The sequence below is a fragment of the Mustela nivalis genome, assembly GCF_964662115.1.
Source record: "Mustela nivalis genome assembly, chromosome: 6".
Classification (NCBI taxonomy): Eukaryota; Metazoa; Chordata; class Mammalia; order Carnivora; family Mustelidae; genus Mustela; species Mustela nivalis.
In genome coordinates, this window is record NC_139025.1 from 16,161,889 (window position 1) to 16,178,501 (window position 16,613).

The following is a 16,613-nucleotide window of genomic DNA, read 5'->3' on the forward strand; positions in this document are numbered from 1 at the left end:
CCTGCTCATAGCTTTGCTGGAGGGGGGAGCTTGTGTCTGTCCTCTGGCTTTTTCAGCCAAACTGGTGGTGACATGGAAAGCAAACTGATTGCCAAGGGATTCAGTTGAACCCACAGCATCATTCAAGGGCCCACCACAGGCAAGCACGGTGTGTGTGTGTGTGTGTGTGTGTGTGTGTGAGAGAGAGAGAGAGAGAGAGAGAGAGAGAGAGAGAAGATAAGCCATGTTGCCAAACAACACATTACCCGGCACAACGGATTTAGAACTAGACAGACCAGTGCCCAAAACCTGAGTCGAGTTCTAGTCCTGTTACTAAAGGATGTGGTTTTATATTCGAGTGACACAAAGCTCTGGGGATCAGGGGGTAGGACATGGCAACTCAGGAAAAGGGAGCTGTCTGGTTTGTCATGTTATTTATGAATATTCAATTTTGCTCTGGAAAATGAGAAACAGTAAGTATAGAAGCAAGTAGCTTACGAGATTTTTAAGACACAGAATAAATAGAATATATATGGGTTGAATATAGATCAGATGAGAACGTTACTTATAGACAAAGAGTGAGAAGACCAAGTAAACCTTAAATATTTATAAGGCGTAGATCATGTCTTCTCTAGACAGAAGCGACATCACTTCTAAGTTGGCCACTCAGAGGTGACACCCCCAAGAAACACAGATAAAACCCAAGCTGCTCAGCAGATTCTTGGGGGGCTGCAGTGTGAACATGTGTACTGGGCCCCAGTCTTCCCAGTAGAGGCGGTTTGTACATTTCCTTCAAGCGCTCCCAGCCGTTCCCCTCGGCTTGCCCTCATCGCTGACCTCTGCAGCCACACCAGCGGGGAGAGAACAAGATGGAGAATGTGGTGTGACCCGGGATTCAGGAAGCAGGATCCTTCTACCTGCTGGCCGCGATCCCACGTGTGTTCACCCGTCCTGTCTCTTTGCCTCGCTTCTTTCCAGTGAGTGTTCTAACTTGACGAAATAAAGGCCGTGATTCAAGCATCTTCGTTTGGCCTGTGAGCCCTTCTGTTCGGTGGCCTCGGGTAGAGGCTGCCAGCAGGTAGAGCCAGAAGCTGCCATTGCCTCCAGGTAACTTCGCAAATCACACGGGAGTCGTAGCGCAAGGCCTCCTGGAAGCAAAGCCCAAGACATAAGTTCTTGTGCAAGTGGTTTATGAGAGGATTCTGCCTGGAGACAAAGTCTGCAAGGGAAGTGAGAAAAACAGGATGGGAGAAGGGAAGAGCTCAGACAAAGATGAGGTTCATCCGAGGTATAACCTCAGGCCGGGCCGGACAGTATGAAGGTCTGAACTTCCTTGAGGCAGGAGGGCCAGGCTTTTGTACCTGGTGTCAGGGAAAGGATGTGCCAGCCTGGGAACGGGGGGCTGAGTGGGCGCCAGCAGCATCTGCTACAGGTGGTCGGTCTGAACCCCTCTCCCAGGTGGGTTACAGTGGCAGGGGAGGGAAGAGAGAACTTAGTGGGTTGGGAAAGTCATGGAAGAAAGGACTGGAAAGACACGGGGCCATATGACTTGGAAGGGTCTGAAGCCAGAGCAAGAAGTTAACACCTGACTCCATGGGCCCGCAGCCCAAGGTGTGTTCTTGAGGATATGTGTGATTTGAAGCAAAGTTGAGGAGGGGAGCCATATGACGACGGTGTGTGTTGGGAGCAAGCTGCTGACAAGGAGGGCAGCTGGGCCTGGCCTGGGCACTACTACCGGGAGCTCCAAGCATCTCTCTCCTCAGCAGCCTTTGGGCAGCTCTGTGCACTCAGAAGCCTACTTAACCAGGGTCTAGTTTTGAAGCCCTCTTCCTGGTCTCAATCTTACCTGATTCTCTTAAGAATCAGCCTTATCCTGAAGGAAAAGGGACTGGTACCACATCCTTAGGAGGTAGGCCTTTCCAGGCCAGGCTGGGGTGAGTAGGGATCTGGAGAGGGGCATTGCTGAAGCTTCTCCCTTGGAGAATTCCTCCTCATGGAAAGCTCAGCACTGACCGAGGCTGGCTGCAGAGGGCTGATTAATGCTGGAGCTGTACACACTGAGAGGGCTTGAGTAGGGTTACCGGACCTCGAAGTAATACAGAGCTTTTAAGCCTCTGGCTTTTGTCCGAGGCTCTGTGAGCACCTGCTCAGCAGGAGGCTGAAGATTCTTGGCTTCAGACCAAGCCAGCCTCCAACCAATGATCCCTCCTCCAGGCAGAGGTGGTTTTTTTTTTTTTTTTAAAAGACTTTTATTTATTTATTAGACAGACAGAAATCACAAGTAGGCAGAGAGGCAGGCAGAGAGAGAGGAGGAAGCAAGCTCCCTGCTGAGCAGAGAGCCCAATGCGGGGCTCGATCCCAGAACCCTGGGATCACGACCTGAGCCGAAGGCAGAGGCTTAGCCCACTGAGCCACCCAGGTGCCCCCAGGCAGAGGTTTTGACTCTCTATCCAAACTTTAAGGGCAGGGGTTCCTAAACTCTAATGTGCAAAACCACTCCATGGAGCGCTTACTGAAAGCCCAGATTTCTGGGCCTCACAGGAAGAGATTCAGACTCAGCTGGTCTGGGGTGGGGGAGCAGAATTTGCATTCTGAATAAGTCCGCTTGTGCCGGGGACCCGGCTGTGAAAGGGTCCTAACGGGGGAGAGGGAAGATCCAGCGCTGATTGACTCGGGAAACACAGCAGCTCTGGGAAGTAGGTAATATTATTTTCATTATTCTCAATTTATAGATGGATACACTTTGGCTCAAAGGATTTAACTACACTTCCCAAAGTCTCAGAACTAGTAAATGACAAAGCTAGGATTCTAATCCACTCACGTCCAGTCTATGCTGCTGTCTGAGAGCTGGAGAAAGAGTAATAGGGGATCTAGGTGGCTGCGTCCCCCCGTGCGCAGGCTCATCTCCTGACACACCCCCAGTGGGACCCCCGCCGGCCCCCAGCCAGAGCAATAGTACCAGTGAGGAACAGGCGAGGTTGTGCCACGGTAACAACATGGCTCGCTCACGTGACATGGCCATTCAGACCAGCAGGGGGCTCTGTTCATTATAGCCACTCAGGGATGGGGGCTGGGAGAAGCTTTGGGTTGGACATGGGTTTCCATGATGGCAGGGGTAGAGAAAGAGGACACTGGCTCTCAGACCGTGCGTTTTTGTCTGTAAGTGAACGGGTGTCCCTTCTGCACCCATTTCAGCGTCCAAGAAAGTCCCATCGCCCTGAGTTCGTCAGGGTGTGGAAGTGTAAACGAGAGCATAGTCCGCCGTACCAACATCCACTCGCAGGAGCCTGAACGTGCCTTCTTGACTCATGTCTTTGCACAGGCTCTTCTGTCTGTCTGTTCCATCGGTCCTGTCCCTGCTTCTCATCAACTCAGTGTCTAATTCTAGACCCTCTGGGTAGCCTTTCCTCATCTGTCCCAGTCTCCAGCCACCCCTCTCCCGACCAGGGCCCTGGCGTGATCTCTATCAGGACACATGCTCCGTTGCATGGCGACGGTCAGTTTGTCTGTCCTCCACCCTTGGGACTCTGGGCTCCTGGAAGATGGGCACGTGCCGTGGTGACAGGCTTTGCGGCTCTAGCCCCTGGGAGGCAGGGGGCGTGCAGGGGCCCCGGGGGCAGCAGAGGAGCTTGATGAAGAGCTGGATTCTGGAGCTCATAGGAACAGCTCTTCTCCTTTTCCCGCAGGAACAGGGTATGTATGGGCTTCAGAAAATGGAGAAGAGGAAGGTAAGACTTCTGTGACTTCGGGATGAGCCATCTGCACACAAGAGAAGGAAAACCCCTGCAGCAGGGGGCTTTTTCCAAAGCCTCATTGCCCCATCATGGAAAGACTCACCTCAAACCCGGGTTAGTCACTGCCCAGAGCCGGCTGTGTCACCATAGGGTGAATTTCAAGAGACTCAGAAAAGGACATTCTGCAGCTGGGGGAAAATCCTTGCTGTCCCCGGTTTTGGGGCCTCTGGGGCCCATTAGAGGTCATTGTTAGCCAAGGGGCTGGTGTTCACGGTCTCTTCAGAGGAGCTTTGCCTGGTCCTATCCCACCACAGCCTCTGGGGGCTGCGGAAGTCTATCTGGGTTCAAGAGCAGGGGATCAAGGCCTGCTCAGCAAGGGGCATGAGCCCGACTCTGATGTGGGGCTCCACGAGGTCTGGGCCACCTGCTGGGCGCCCACACCTGGACTGACCATAGAATCGAATCCCTGGAATGTCCCACCTGCAGCCAGATGGCTCTGAGACTGATGCGAGCACGAGGAGAATTCGAGATGACACGTACTTACAAGGGGATGGGAGTGGGATATAGTGGTCCCAGGGTCGAGCTGTAAGCCCCTGGAAGCCCGAGGGCAGATCTCATTACTGTCTTATCCCTAGAACCTGCCCTGACAGCGGCCAGCATGGTGCTATGGAACGGAGCCCTCTCCTCCCTACTCACCTCTTCTGACCTCATCTCCCCCGACCCTCCTTTCCGCTCTGGGCACACTGATTCGTGGCTTTTCCTGCATCTTGTGTCCTCGTGCCTCATGGCCTTTGCACCTACTGTTCCTGAACTGCTCTTCCCTGGAAATCCCCAGGGCTCGCCCGTCAAGTTGGGTCTTGGTCCACATCTCACCTTGTCAGAGAGGCCTCTGGGACCAGTGTGGCCTTCGGTCCATGTGCCCTGTGTACCTTCACCGGCTTAGCTTCTCTTCCTGGGCCTTGCCGCCCTGAGGCCTTGCCCCACTTGGTTATTTTCTGCCTCTTCTCTCTCCACTGTAAACTCTACTGAGCAGGATTTTTTCTTCTTTATCCCCAGGGTCTAGCCCGGTGTAAGTGATGGACAGTCTCCCCGAGCAGTGTCTGGGGTCGGACTCAGCCTATCAGAATAAAGGGTCTGTGGTCAGAGAGAACGCCATGCCAGTCCAGCACTTGGCTCTCCTGTCTAATGTGGACCTAGGCCATGTTCTTGGACCTGTCCTCTGAAAACCTGTATATCTTTTCTTATTTCTCTGGTGCTACCTCCCCAGCCCAATGGGAAGTGTCAGCTCATCCCCAGGGGGGCCTGAAATCCATGACACTTCCGGCAGCATGCCCGAGAGACGCTGCTGGGCAGGCTGGGCGGTCCGATTCTGACCCAGGCGACCCCTGAGGCCGAGGGCTCGGGTTGGTTGGTCTCGCTCAGCCTGGGGGTGGGGCCGCAGTTGCCTTCCTTTGATTTTACTTTGAAGATGATTCCAACATTCAGACGCACAGACATTTCACAAGACAGAAGACCTGGCCACCGTGGCCTGCACTCAGGCATAGCGCAGCCCCCGGAACGGAAAAGCAGCCCCCGTTTTTGCTGAGCTCTCCGATTTGCCAAGGTCCTCACCCCTCCTGCAACGTCTGAAATCAAGCGCACACACACAGGGTAGCCTCTCTCCTCCCACTAGCCCTGGGACTTGAGCGAGGATCTTAACTTCCCAAGACCCCCTCCTCTGCAGGATGGACTTCCCAACAACTCTTTGCGTCCATGGTGAGGACTCGATGGGAAGTTCCTTGGGAAGCAGAAGCACTCGCCCCTCCCCCAAGTCTGGCTCTGCCACTTCCTCTTCTCTCCCTCCCCTCCCCAGATGCCACCCCTTCTGTCCATGGACGCTGCTGTCTAGCTGGCCCAGGTGGGTCCTTGCTTTGCAGCTGGATCTGCCTTCCCAGGTGCGGAGAGCTTGCAGCCAGCCTCCTGCTGCTGCACCTGCACAGTACGGGGTCTCCACTCGGGAAGGATGTGTATGTCACCGTGAAGGCGTGATGAAAGGCAGGAGCTCTCTGAATCCTAGCGGGGCTTGGCCTCAGAACAACCAAAGTGAGATTTGCGCCGCCAGATGGCTGGTTGCCACGGAAAGGTCCTCCCTTTCCAATCCCAAGGTCCATGTTCTAGAACCAGGTGTCGCAGCAAGCGCCTGTGAAGTCAGCTGGGTTTGCTCAGCCTTGTAGGAAAAGCCACTTCTTCCCTCCCTGGGGGCTACTAAGCTAGTGCACCTTTTAAAAGGTTTTAAACTTTTATTGCTTCTTTGAAATAAAGTGTTCCTCTCCTTCCAAAATGAAACGCATTTTAAATGGATTGCCCAAGATTTCCTTTATTTTGGTTACAAAAGTAATCCATCCATGGTTTTTATAGAAAAATTGGGGAAATATATAAAGATGCAGAAGGAAATGAAAGCCTCCTATGATCATTGTTAATATTTTGGTTTATGTCATTCTAGACTATTTTCTGTATACTCCAATCATTCATATGTGTGTGTGTGTAGGTGTATATGTATATATTACACAGATACATGTATTTTCCACATACAATTCTTACTATAAATACGATTTATTTATTTATAAATAAATAATTTTTATTTATTAATAAACAGATTCTTACTATAAATTCTTACTCTAAATACTATAGTCAGATTCTTACTATAAATAGTATTTTTTAATACACAGCATAAGGCTTGGAAAACAGTAGGTAATAAATAAATATTGTCACTGCTAATAAATATTATTTATCGAATGCCTACCATATGTCAGGCCTGATGTTTGGTGTTTTATATACACTGTCTCATTTGGTCCTCAGCATGGTCCTATGCTGCAGAAACGGTCTTCCTCATGTTTTAAAGATGAGAAGCTTCAGGCCCAGAGAGATTATGTTACTTGTCAACAGTTACAAATGTTGTCAGTGAGATGGACAAATATGTGTTTCTGTATTTTTGTATGAACAAAGTGCCCATTTACAGGTTTAAAAGTTTTTCAAAAAGTGATTTAAGAAATGCCCTACTGCCTACTCAGGTGAAGAGTTTTCACTGACAATGGTGTAAAAATAGGTTCCAGTCCTGGAGGCAGGAAATCTGGCTCTGCAACTGACTAAATTGTATGATCTGGAGCAAGGAACAGCCACCCTGACCCTCAGTCTCCTCATCCATAAAATGGGATTCATGTGGAAAGAAGGGTTAGCACTGCGCCCGAGATAGAGGGGTGTTTGAAATGATTAACAAAAGTTGATGGCACTTGGAAAACGTGAAGAAACTGGAAAAGCACAGAACACAAAGCTTGCTGTTAAAAAGCTCACCCGTGATACTTCATGGCGATATTAATGTGGAACTGGTTGGGGGGGATACGACCTTGGTCAGTAGAGAGTCCCCATGAGGCTGTGTGTACTTCCGAGGGAGGAATGCTGAGCTGTAAAAAGACGGCTTATTGACTGGCCTTTGAAAAACAGGTAACCTACAGTATCTAAATGTGCCCGGCATTCGTGTCTCTAAAATCTTTGTGGCTCAAATAAAAATCAATAGCAGGGGAAAATGAAAATGCAGAGGTTATCTGAGTCTGAATTAGCTCGAATAGTATGGCAATTAGGGGGTCTCCCAATTCTCCCCCTTCCCTGTGGCACATTAACTTTTCTTTCTCTTAAAATTTTTTTTTTATTTTAAATTTTATTATTTTATTTATTATTATATTATTATTATTAAAGATTTTATTTATTCATTCGACGCAGAGGGAGAGAAAGAGGGATCCCAAGTAGGCAGAGAGGCAGGCAGAGGAAGAGGGAGATGCAGGCTTCCTGCTGAGCAAAGAGCCCGATGCAGGACTCGATCCCAAAACCCTGGGATCATGACTGGAGCCAAAGGCAGACACTTAACCTACTGAGCCACCCAGATGCCCCCATGTTAACTTTTCTGAACCTCAGTTTTGTCAAGGGTCAATTGGGAGTTGTAATACCTCCCTTCCCCAGGGTAGTGTGGTGATGAAAAACAGTATGTGTGAAGGTGTTAGCTCAAGGTCTTGGTCATAATAAGCAATACCCTTTACGAGGCCATATATATGAGGGCGTCTGGACAGGCTCTGAGATTAAACATGAGTTAGAGCCCTGCTTCTGCTATTCACCAGCTCTGTCACCTTGGACAAGTTATTGAGCCTTTCGGAGTCGATCTCATGAGGTTTGTAAAGACCAAGCGCTAATGTATGTGCTGCTTGGTGTAGAGCAGGCATCCAGCATCCAATAGCACAGCGAGGTCCTCCTTTCTTTCTCCTGGTCACATGACTCTTCTGCCTTTTTGATCCTCGTAAAGCGTCACCGGACAGCGTAGTGTCTCCCTTGGTTATACCCCACCTTGCACTGTCCTCTCATTTTCTTTCCCTCACATGCTTCACTCTGTTTTGTTTTTGTTTTTTGTTTTTTCCATGGGGCTCAGACCCTTGAGGGCACCATCTGGGATGTAGACTTCTTTAGTATTCTTTCCAGGGACTCAGGTATGTGCCTGTCCAATAAATCTCTGCTGCCTTGAATTGCATCTGATTGATGGCTCTTTCCCTGCTGATTTCTCAAGGTTTTACCCACACTGAGCCGAAACCCTTGGGAAAAATGGCAGCAGCTGGTCCGGGTCCCCAGAGACCTGAGCTCTTGGCTCTGCTGAGAATGACAAATGGAGGAGCTGAAGGGCCCGAGCGCCACCACAGGCATCTGGCAGCTAAGGAGAGGGGCCCCTCTGCCCCCTCTTCTTGGCCCTTCCAGCCACCTGACTCAGTGCCTGTGGCTTTGCGGGACAGCTGTGGCCTTAAATGGCACCAGAGCTCAAGATGCTTCCCTTATTTACATAGCTTCTGTGTTAAAGCCTGGAGCAAGTCCTTCTGTGGTCCCAGTAGGTAAAGGGGAGGGAAAGTTAGACTCCAAGGAAGTGAGGGAGGAGCCAAGGAAGGACCTGGCTGTGGATTCTCAACATTAGTGTTTCGTCTCCCCAGCTGAGTATAAGTCACTAAAAAGGGGAACTTCTCAGCCTCCCAGTCCCTCAGTTATTTCCAATAGTTTACTACTAGAAGAGGGGCTAAAGACCCATTAAAACATAGTAGTTGACTTTTAGTGTAGGGCAGCCCTGAGGGGGGCTGGGCTAACTTGTCTATCTATAGTCTTCTGGGAATACAGCTGCGTAATTCATGGCTTTTTATGAGTATCGGGCTGCTTTTTGGAACCCCTTCTGGTTGGTTGGTTGTTTGATTTTAGGAGTTGCAAAGTCACTCATTCATTCATTTCGCAAATATTTATTGAACTATGGACTAGGTCCTATGCATATGAAGTTTCCTCCTGGGTGACTATTGGCTCAATATCCTGCACGCAGGTCTTGTGTCAGGTACTGGGGGGAGCGCTGTGGCCAAGACAGCGTGGGCCCTAGCTTTGCTGACCTCTGTGGGGTGCAGGGTGGGGAACAAGAGGCAAATGAATATCCAGTTATAACATACAGTGCAAAGTGCCATTTCCTAGAGTAGGAAGTGAGTTCTTAGAGTCCTTAGAGTCGGATACAGAGACTTGGAAGTCCAGGAGGAAGGGACAGTTAAGCTAAGCCTGATAGAAAAATAGAAGTTGGCTAGGTGTGGAGGTGAGTGGTAGAGAGCCAGTATGGAAAATCCTATGGGCAAGAGGGCAGAGCTTGTGGAAAGAACTAGAGAGGCTATGGGAGATGATACTATAGGACGACCAACTCCAAGTCGCTTAACACAAGGAAGGCTTATTTCTCACTCAAGCAAAGTCGGATTGGAGAGTGCTTGGGAGTGAGCGCATCACTTCTGCTCTCAACCCATTGGCCAGAACCAGTCACGTGACTGCATGGACTTCCTGCAGAGCTGGAAGTATAGGAGAATATGGGGAGTATTTGCTGAAGGAGGCTGCCTGGGCCACACAGAGAAAGCCCCCCGGGAAACTGCCCATTGTTTTGAGGGGCAGGACCTACTGTGTGTCTGTGTGTGTGTGTGTTTGTATTGGGGTTGGGGGGCAGGTGGCAGGGATGGAGAGGGAAGTTGCAGAGAGAAAAGCTGAGACCAGTCACTAAGGGTCTTGCAAACCCTGTTGCATGATGAGGAATTTGTCCTTCAGGGAGGACAGAAGACTTTTAATAGGGCATTATAGAACTCTATTGGCATTTTGGAAAGATTATCTTAGATCAGGCTTCCTGTGGAGATTGGATGGAGGGAACATGAGTAGAAGACATTTAGGAAGATTTTTGCATTGACTGGTGAGAGTGATGCCCTCAAGTAAGGAAGGATCTGTGAGGAAGGCGGAGGTGGGCACATTCAACAACTCTGTGGGGTGTGGAATCCAGAGTGGGGGTGAAGGAGAGGCAGGGTGCGGGGCTAAGCTCAGAAGTGTGGGGTTAGCAACTGGATGGAGAGTGGATCTGTTCACCTGCCAAGAAGAGCAAGAGGGGTAAGTTTGGGGCAAAGACAACTTGTTCAGTTTAGGATTCACTGACTTTTAGGGGTCTAGAATATCTAAGGGGAAAAGGTCAGGGGGCATTGGGATCTACAGCTATGGCTCTGGTGCTTAGGAGAGTTGGGCTGGTGAGATTAATTTGGGAGTCATGAATATATAGATGGTACCTGAAGTCATGACGATGCGATGTTAAATAAAAAATCATCTCTGCTCTTGAGCAGCTGAGAGTCTAATATACTGTGAGGACCAGGCATATAAACAAATATTGGAATTCAAGGTGGATGTATGACACAGAGGCATGTACATGTTCAGTTGGGGCACAAAGCCTGGGAACATCAGAGAAATTCTGATGGAAGAGGGGCCAGGGCTGAGTGAGGGGCGGGTGGGTCAGGGAGGGGTGGTTCTCAAGGAGGGAATGGCACATGCAAAGGCATGGAGATAGAAAAGCAGCACTGCCCAGTCAAGAAAGTCCTTGGAGCATTTTCTAGAGCCTTTCAGTGTGCTTATCTGAGAGAGGAGGCAGCAGTTGTAACTTGGGGCCTTTGAGGAAACGGTCGTCACCAACATGTAGGCAGTGCATGCTCCGTGCAGGAGAGTGGGTTTACACAGTTGAGGAGTCCATGATAAGGTGACATCATTTATTTAAAAAGATTTTATTTATTTATTTGACAGAGAGAAAGAGAGAGAGAGAGAGAGCGCACAAGCAGATGGAGCCTGCAGGCAGAGAGAGAGGAAAAAGCAGGCTTCCGGGGCGCCTGGGTGGCTCAGCGGGTTAAAGCCTCTGCCTTCAGCTCAGGTCATGATCCCAGAGTCCTGGGATCGAGCCCCGCATCGGGCTCTCTGCTCAGCGGGGAGCCTGCTTCTTCCTCTCTCTCTGCCTGTCTCTCTGCCTACTTGTGATCTCTCTCTGTCAAATAAATAAATAAAATCTTTAAAAAAAAAAAAAAAGAAAAAGCAGGCTTCCCACTGAGTGGGGAGCCCAATGCAGGGCTTGATCCGAGGACACCGGGATCATAGCCTGAGTCGAAGGCAGACGCTTAACCGACAGAACCACCTGGGCCCCCCTAACACAACATCTTTTAAAATTTTTGAGCTTTTTGGGGCACCTGGGTGGCTCAGTGGGTTAAGCCTCTGCCTTTGGCTCAGGTCATGATCCCAGGGTCCTCAGATTGGGCCCCACATCAGGCTCTCTGCTCAGCAGTGAGCCTGCTGCCCCCCCCCCCTCTGCCTGCCTCTCAGCCTGCTTGTGATCTCTGTCTGTCAAATAAATAAATAAAATCTTTAAAAAATTTTTTGAGCTTTTTAAAAAAACCATTGATGTTTTCATATATATATCTATATACATATATATATAGAACCAGGGAAAATAATACAACAAACTCACATGTATTCATCACCCAGCCTCAATAATTATTTACATTGGGCCAGTCTTTGTTAATTTACCAATTTCTCTCATTTTCGATCACCAGAGCACTATTTTTGAACTTTCTGTTATGGAGAAAGTTGACGGTGGGGTGTAATAACCCCCCATGTGCCCATCAGTGACTCCCAGGAAACTTCGGCTGGAGGTCCTTCCGCCCTGTCCATGTTCCCGCCAGCCCGCTCCTCTCCCATTGCTGCATTTCCTCCGTGAATACTCCAAAGAACAAATCTCTCACAGATGAGGACTTAAAAATATAACCGCCTTCTCATGACCACACCCAATGTTCATTCGTAAGGTGGCATTTTGGAAACATTGGGTGCAGTGTTTGCCAGAAAATCCTAGGACGATTCAGAAGTGCAGTTCAGGTAGCGATTCCGGGTGTTCCAGAATTCCTTAACAGGATCACACTGGACAAGCCAGGTGGAGAAGGAACTAGAGGGAATTGAGGCCAGGGGAAGTTGGGAGGGGGCAGCAAGGGAGCCCTCTCAGCCCTCCTGGGTGTCCCTGGCCAGCAGGAGGCAACCACTCAAAGGAGAGAAAGTAGCAGTAGAAGGGATGCGGCAGGGACCAGAGAGAGCAGGATGTGGGAGGAATGAGGCTGATACTCAGGGGGGAAAAAAAAAGAAAAAGAAAAGAAAGAGGAGAGTAAAAAATAATCAGAACACCCGCAGCATGCCAGGTGTCCGTCAGAAGCCTCCAGGCTTCCAGGGGAGGGGAATCCTCCAAACCTGCCTGGCCTTTTGCTCCCCCATTCAGTGAGTGTCACTGTCGGTGGAGCGAGGGTAGGGACGGGTATGCAGGTTTGTGTGTGTCGATAAGGTAGGAGGGTTGGGGCCGAGACTGAGGGGTTCCGCAGGGAGGGCGGGCAGCGTTCAGCTCCGCGGTGGCAGAGCCGGGCAGGTGCCGAGCCAGCGGCGTCTGCAGGACAGGACGGCATCCGCCAAAGCAAGGGAGAAGGCCGGCCGCAGAAACAAAGGTGCTGGTGCTCGCATGGGAGGGGGACTGCAGGGCACCAGCGTCCCCAGTCTTGGGTCTGCCCAGGGCTCCCGTCTGCGTCCAGGGTCTGGTTAGAAACCGCTTCCCAACGCCCCACAGTCGGTGGAGAGCCGACTCCCTGGCTGTGGTTGCCTGAACCCCGGCTAAGGGGGCAGGAGCAGCAGGGGGATGACCGTGGGGAAGTGGCGGGTCTTGGGGTTTCGGGAAATCGTTGAATCTCGGGGAGAGTGTGGAGCCCCCGGGGTCGAAACGGAAACGGACCGGCCCAGGGCTCAGGTGCCATCCTGCCCGACTTGCTCCCAGCTGGAAACGCTGAGGGTGACATCACCGGTGGAAAGGCCATCTTCGAGACCCGAGAGTGCCTTCCTCGAGGACTTTGACGGAATGGGCGATGGGGGCTGGGCAGCAGGTACCCCGACTGCTCCCAGCGACTCCAAGCCTCCCCCACTCCCCTTACAGAGTCCCCAGATCCTGAAGAAGTCCTGGGCTCTGTTCCCACTCCCTGGGGACAGGGGGAGCTTCCTAATTCCCTCTCAGCCAAGAGCTCCTCCTCCAATCTGGGGTGGAAGCCCCCGGAGGAGACCAGCAACTCTGTTCCCCTACCAGAGAGGCCCCCCTTACTTAATGGCCAGTCTGCCTGTTGCGGCTGCCCTGAGCGCAGACGGGGAGGGTGCTTCCTTCTGGGATGGAGAGCAAGAGGCCTGTGGTGCAGTGAGGGCCCTGGCCCAGGGAAATCTCTTTCTGCCCTTTCTTACTAGATAAGGCAGGGGCTGGAGGTGAGCAGCGTTGATTAGAATCAGCGCAATGGCTGGTGGCCACATGAAACCAGGGGACCGTCTCAGGGGTGTGGTTTCCCATCAGCTCCAGGATGTCCACGAGCACAATGCAAAAGGACATAGACCGAGTAAACCAGATCTGAGGACTCATCTTCAGCGGCGAACAGTGATAAAGAACGGAGGGCTTTTCTTATGTGCTGGGTGGGCACCGTCCTTAGCACTGTTCTAATGCATCTCATGCATGTTCCAAACATGCACAATCCAATTTCACAACATTGTTCCTGATTTTATAGATGAAGATTCTGAGCCATGGAGTCATGGTCACACAGCTTCTGGGGCCAAGGTTCTGTTTTGCCTTTGTGAAGAAGCGGGAACACGGCACTGCCCTCTTCGGAAGCAAGAACAAGCTGATGTCAGGGATTCTTCCAGAAAAGCCCATTTCAAGGCCATTGCTGAGATCACCCCCCATTCAGCAAATGTCCCAAACACTGAATGCACTTCTGTGTCTCAGCCTGCGGCAATACTGATGTTCGTCATAAAGACCTTCAACTACCCAGGAGAGGTTAATTTATGATTTGCCTGCTCTGTTGAATAAGGGGGAACAAGCTTTCACAAGATCTCTCATCAAAACCAAATTACCTAAGTTAAACAGTTTAATGCATTAACCCCTCTCTGAAAAGCTGGTAACTCCTTCTAGAGGACCCTTAACTTTAAACACTGCTGCTGGTGCTCTTAGGCCGCTCGTGTCCCTTGGCATCTGCCCAGCAGGAACCAGCCGGGTCTCACCATTATTTCCCTGACAAGGACTCTCAGAAGATGGCGAGGATCACGTGGGGGAAGTTCTCTTTCTTCTCCTGGCCTTGGTCTGAAATTCCCCAAACGCTTGGGGCCCAGCAAGGCTGGGCGGCAGGCAGTGTCCCCAGCCGTTGCCCTGGCTTCCTGCCCCCTTTACACAAAGCAGTCACTGTTGCAGAAAACGAGGGTCCTGTGACCGACCATTTGGCACTATCCCCTGCCTGGCATTCGCGTGGGAGAAGGAACTTTCTCTCTCCCTGACAATAGATTCTGACCACAAACCAGGCCCCTTTCAGAGAAACAGCTTCCCGGAGAATGGCTTTGCCTAGAGGTAAGAATGGAGTGCGGGAACAGAAGTGGTTTCTTGCAGGAAACCTGTTAATGTCCCTAAGAAATCAGTCCGCCCCTGGAGGCCTCCGAGAGCTTTCCACCGGCCACCCTCATGGGCGTCAGCTCTCAGCCAGGCCTCTCTTCTTTTACCCTGATCGCCTCCTTGAATTCGTTTCCCACGGTGACATATTTGGTCCCTGGCCACTATAGTTAGTTGTCTTGAATTCCAGCCCTACCTCTAAATGCCGGTGTAATGATCCTTTCTTACAGAGAGCATTCCCCTGGGTCACTTCACCTAGAACTTGACATTGGTGTACTACCATTAACCAAACTACAGATGTTATTTCGACTCCCCCAGTTTTCGCCCTCATGTCCTTTGTCTGTTTCGGGAGAGTGTATTGTACCATGTCTCCTGGGACCTGTGAAGGTTTCTCTGTTGTTCCTTATTTTTTCACGACCTTGACATTTTCAGGTATTTTATCGGATGTCCCTCAATTTAGGCTTGCCTGGAGTTTTCTGCTGGTTAGACCAGAGCTATGGATTTTCTGAAAGAATACCACAAGGGTGAAGTGCCCTTGCTTTTCACGCGGTATCAGGAAGTACATGATACCAATATGACTAAATAAGTGGTGAGGTTAACCTTGATCACATGGGTAGGGTAAGGTGGCTCTGCCAGTTTCCTCCACTGCAAAATGACCATTTTCCCCTTTCTAGACTCTACTGATTGGAAGTGAATCACTAAGCCCAGCTCCGCTCCCCAGAGGAGGGAGAATCTACGTATATAAATGGGAATTCTTCTATAGAGAAGATTTGTCTCAGCTCCATTGTTTATTTATTTATTTATTTATCTATGTCAGTATGGACTAAGGGATATTTATTTCATTATTTGAATTATAATGCAGTGCTTTTTCTTTTCTTTTTTTTTTTTTTTTAAAGATTTTATTTATTTATTTGACAGAGAGAAATCACAAGTAGATGGAGAGGCAGGCAGAGAGAGAGAGAGGGAAGCAGGCTCCCTGGTGAGCAGAGAGTCCGATGCGGGACTTGATCCCAGGACCCTGAGATCATGACCTGAGCCGAAGGCAGCGGCTTAAACCACTGAGCCACCCAGGCGCCCATGCAGTGCTTTTTCAAATTGTTGCACAAATCGTTCCGGCTTTGGTCATTGGGATCTCTCTCAGGTTGGCTCCTGTGTCTTTTTCATGGGCTCCCCCTCTTTTTTTTTTTTTTTTTAAATTTTTCATTATCTTCTTACTCTCTGACACTCTACAGGGCTGCAGGCTCACCTGTCTTTTCCCTGCCTTAAAATCTGTTCTTTCTCCAGGGACCCCTGGTTCCATTGTTGGAAGATGGTCTTTGGAAACCAAGTTCTGAGAGCTGGGTGTGCAATTTTGCTACTGCGTCCTGGCTCTCTGCCCTCTCTGTGGACACAGCTGGAAGCATCTGTATGTGGAGTGACCAATGTGTGTGCACTTATCTATATTTCTACACCTGCCTCTAGACATCCTTAAATAAAATGAGTTCACACCTGTATCTCCAACTCGAACCCAACACCACTGGGCTTGTCCTGGCCTTCTGCCTCTCCTGCTTGTCCCTCCTTTCTTTGACAGTGTCAAATCGAGCTCCCGTTGTCTACAACATATACATGTATTTGTTCAACCTTACTCTGCCGTAGTTTCAGAATTGCTAATCCATATTGCTGTGAAAGAAATTTTTAATGAGAATACAGTGTTCTTGAATAGTTCTTTTTGCCTTTAGCTTTTCAGATTCCTGTCGAAACGCTACTTTTCAAAGTTACTTAAGTCAGCTCTCTTTTCCCCCACTTCTCGATGGGTGCATTTTAATATTTTCAGAGCATTTCCACATGATGCTTCACCTTTGATCATCTCATTATTTCATGCGAGGGGAGAAGAAACCACGACATGCGGAGGAGGAACTGGTTGCCTCAAATGATCATTTGGACCCATGATTATACTTGGGGACTTCAGGCTTCACTGGACGACGCTACCTTTCCTGCTGTTCGCTTGGTGGGTCTGGGCTGCAGGGACAGTGGTGACAATGTCTGGTCAAAAGAGGAGGTGAAGTATGGCTATGAATCTCTTCCTTGGGTAGGCTGAA

The 16,613-nt window shown here is 50.0% G+C and overlaps 1 long non-coding RNA gene across 1 annotated transcript; it reads left to right on the forward strand.

The window, feature by feature from the left end:
- Positions 1-14,440: 14,440 nt before the first annotated feature.
- LOC309866035 lies at positions 14,441-16,046 on the forward strand. Its single transcript, XR_014312383.1, has 2 exons — positions 14,441-14,496; positions 15,820-16,046. It is a non-coding gene; the product is annotated as an uncharacterized lncRNA (long non-coding RNA).
- Positions 16,047-16,613: the final 567 nt, after the last annotated feature.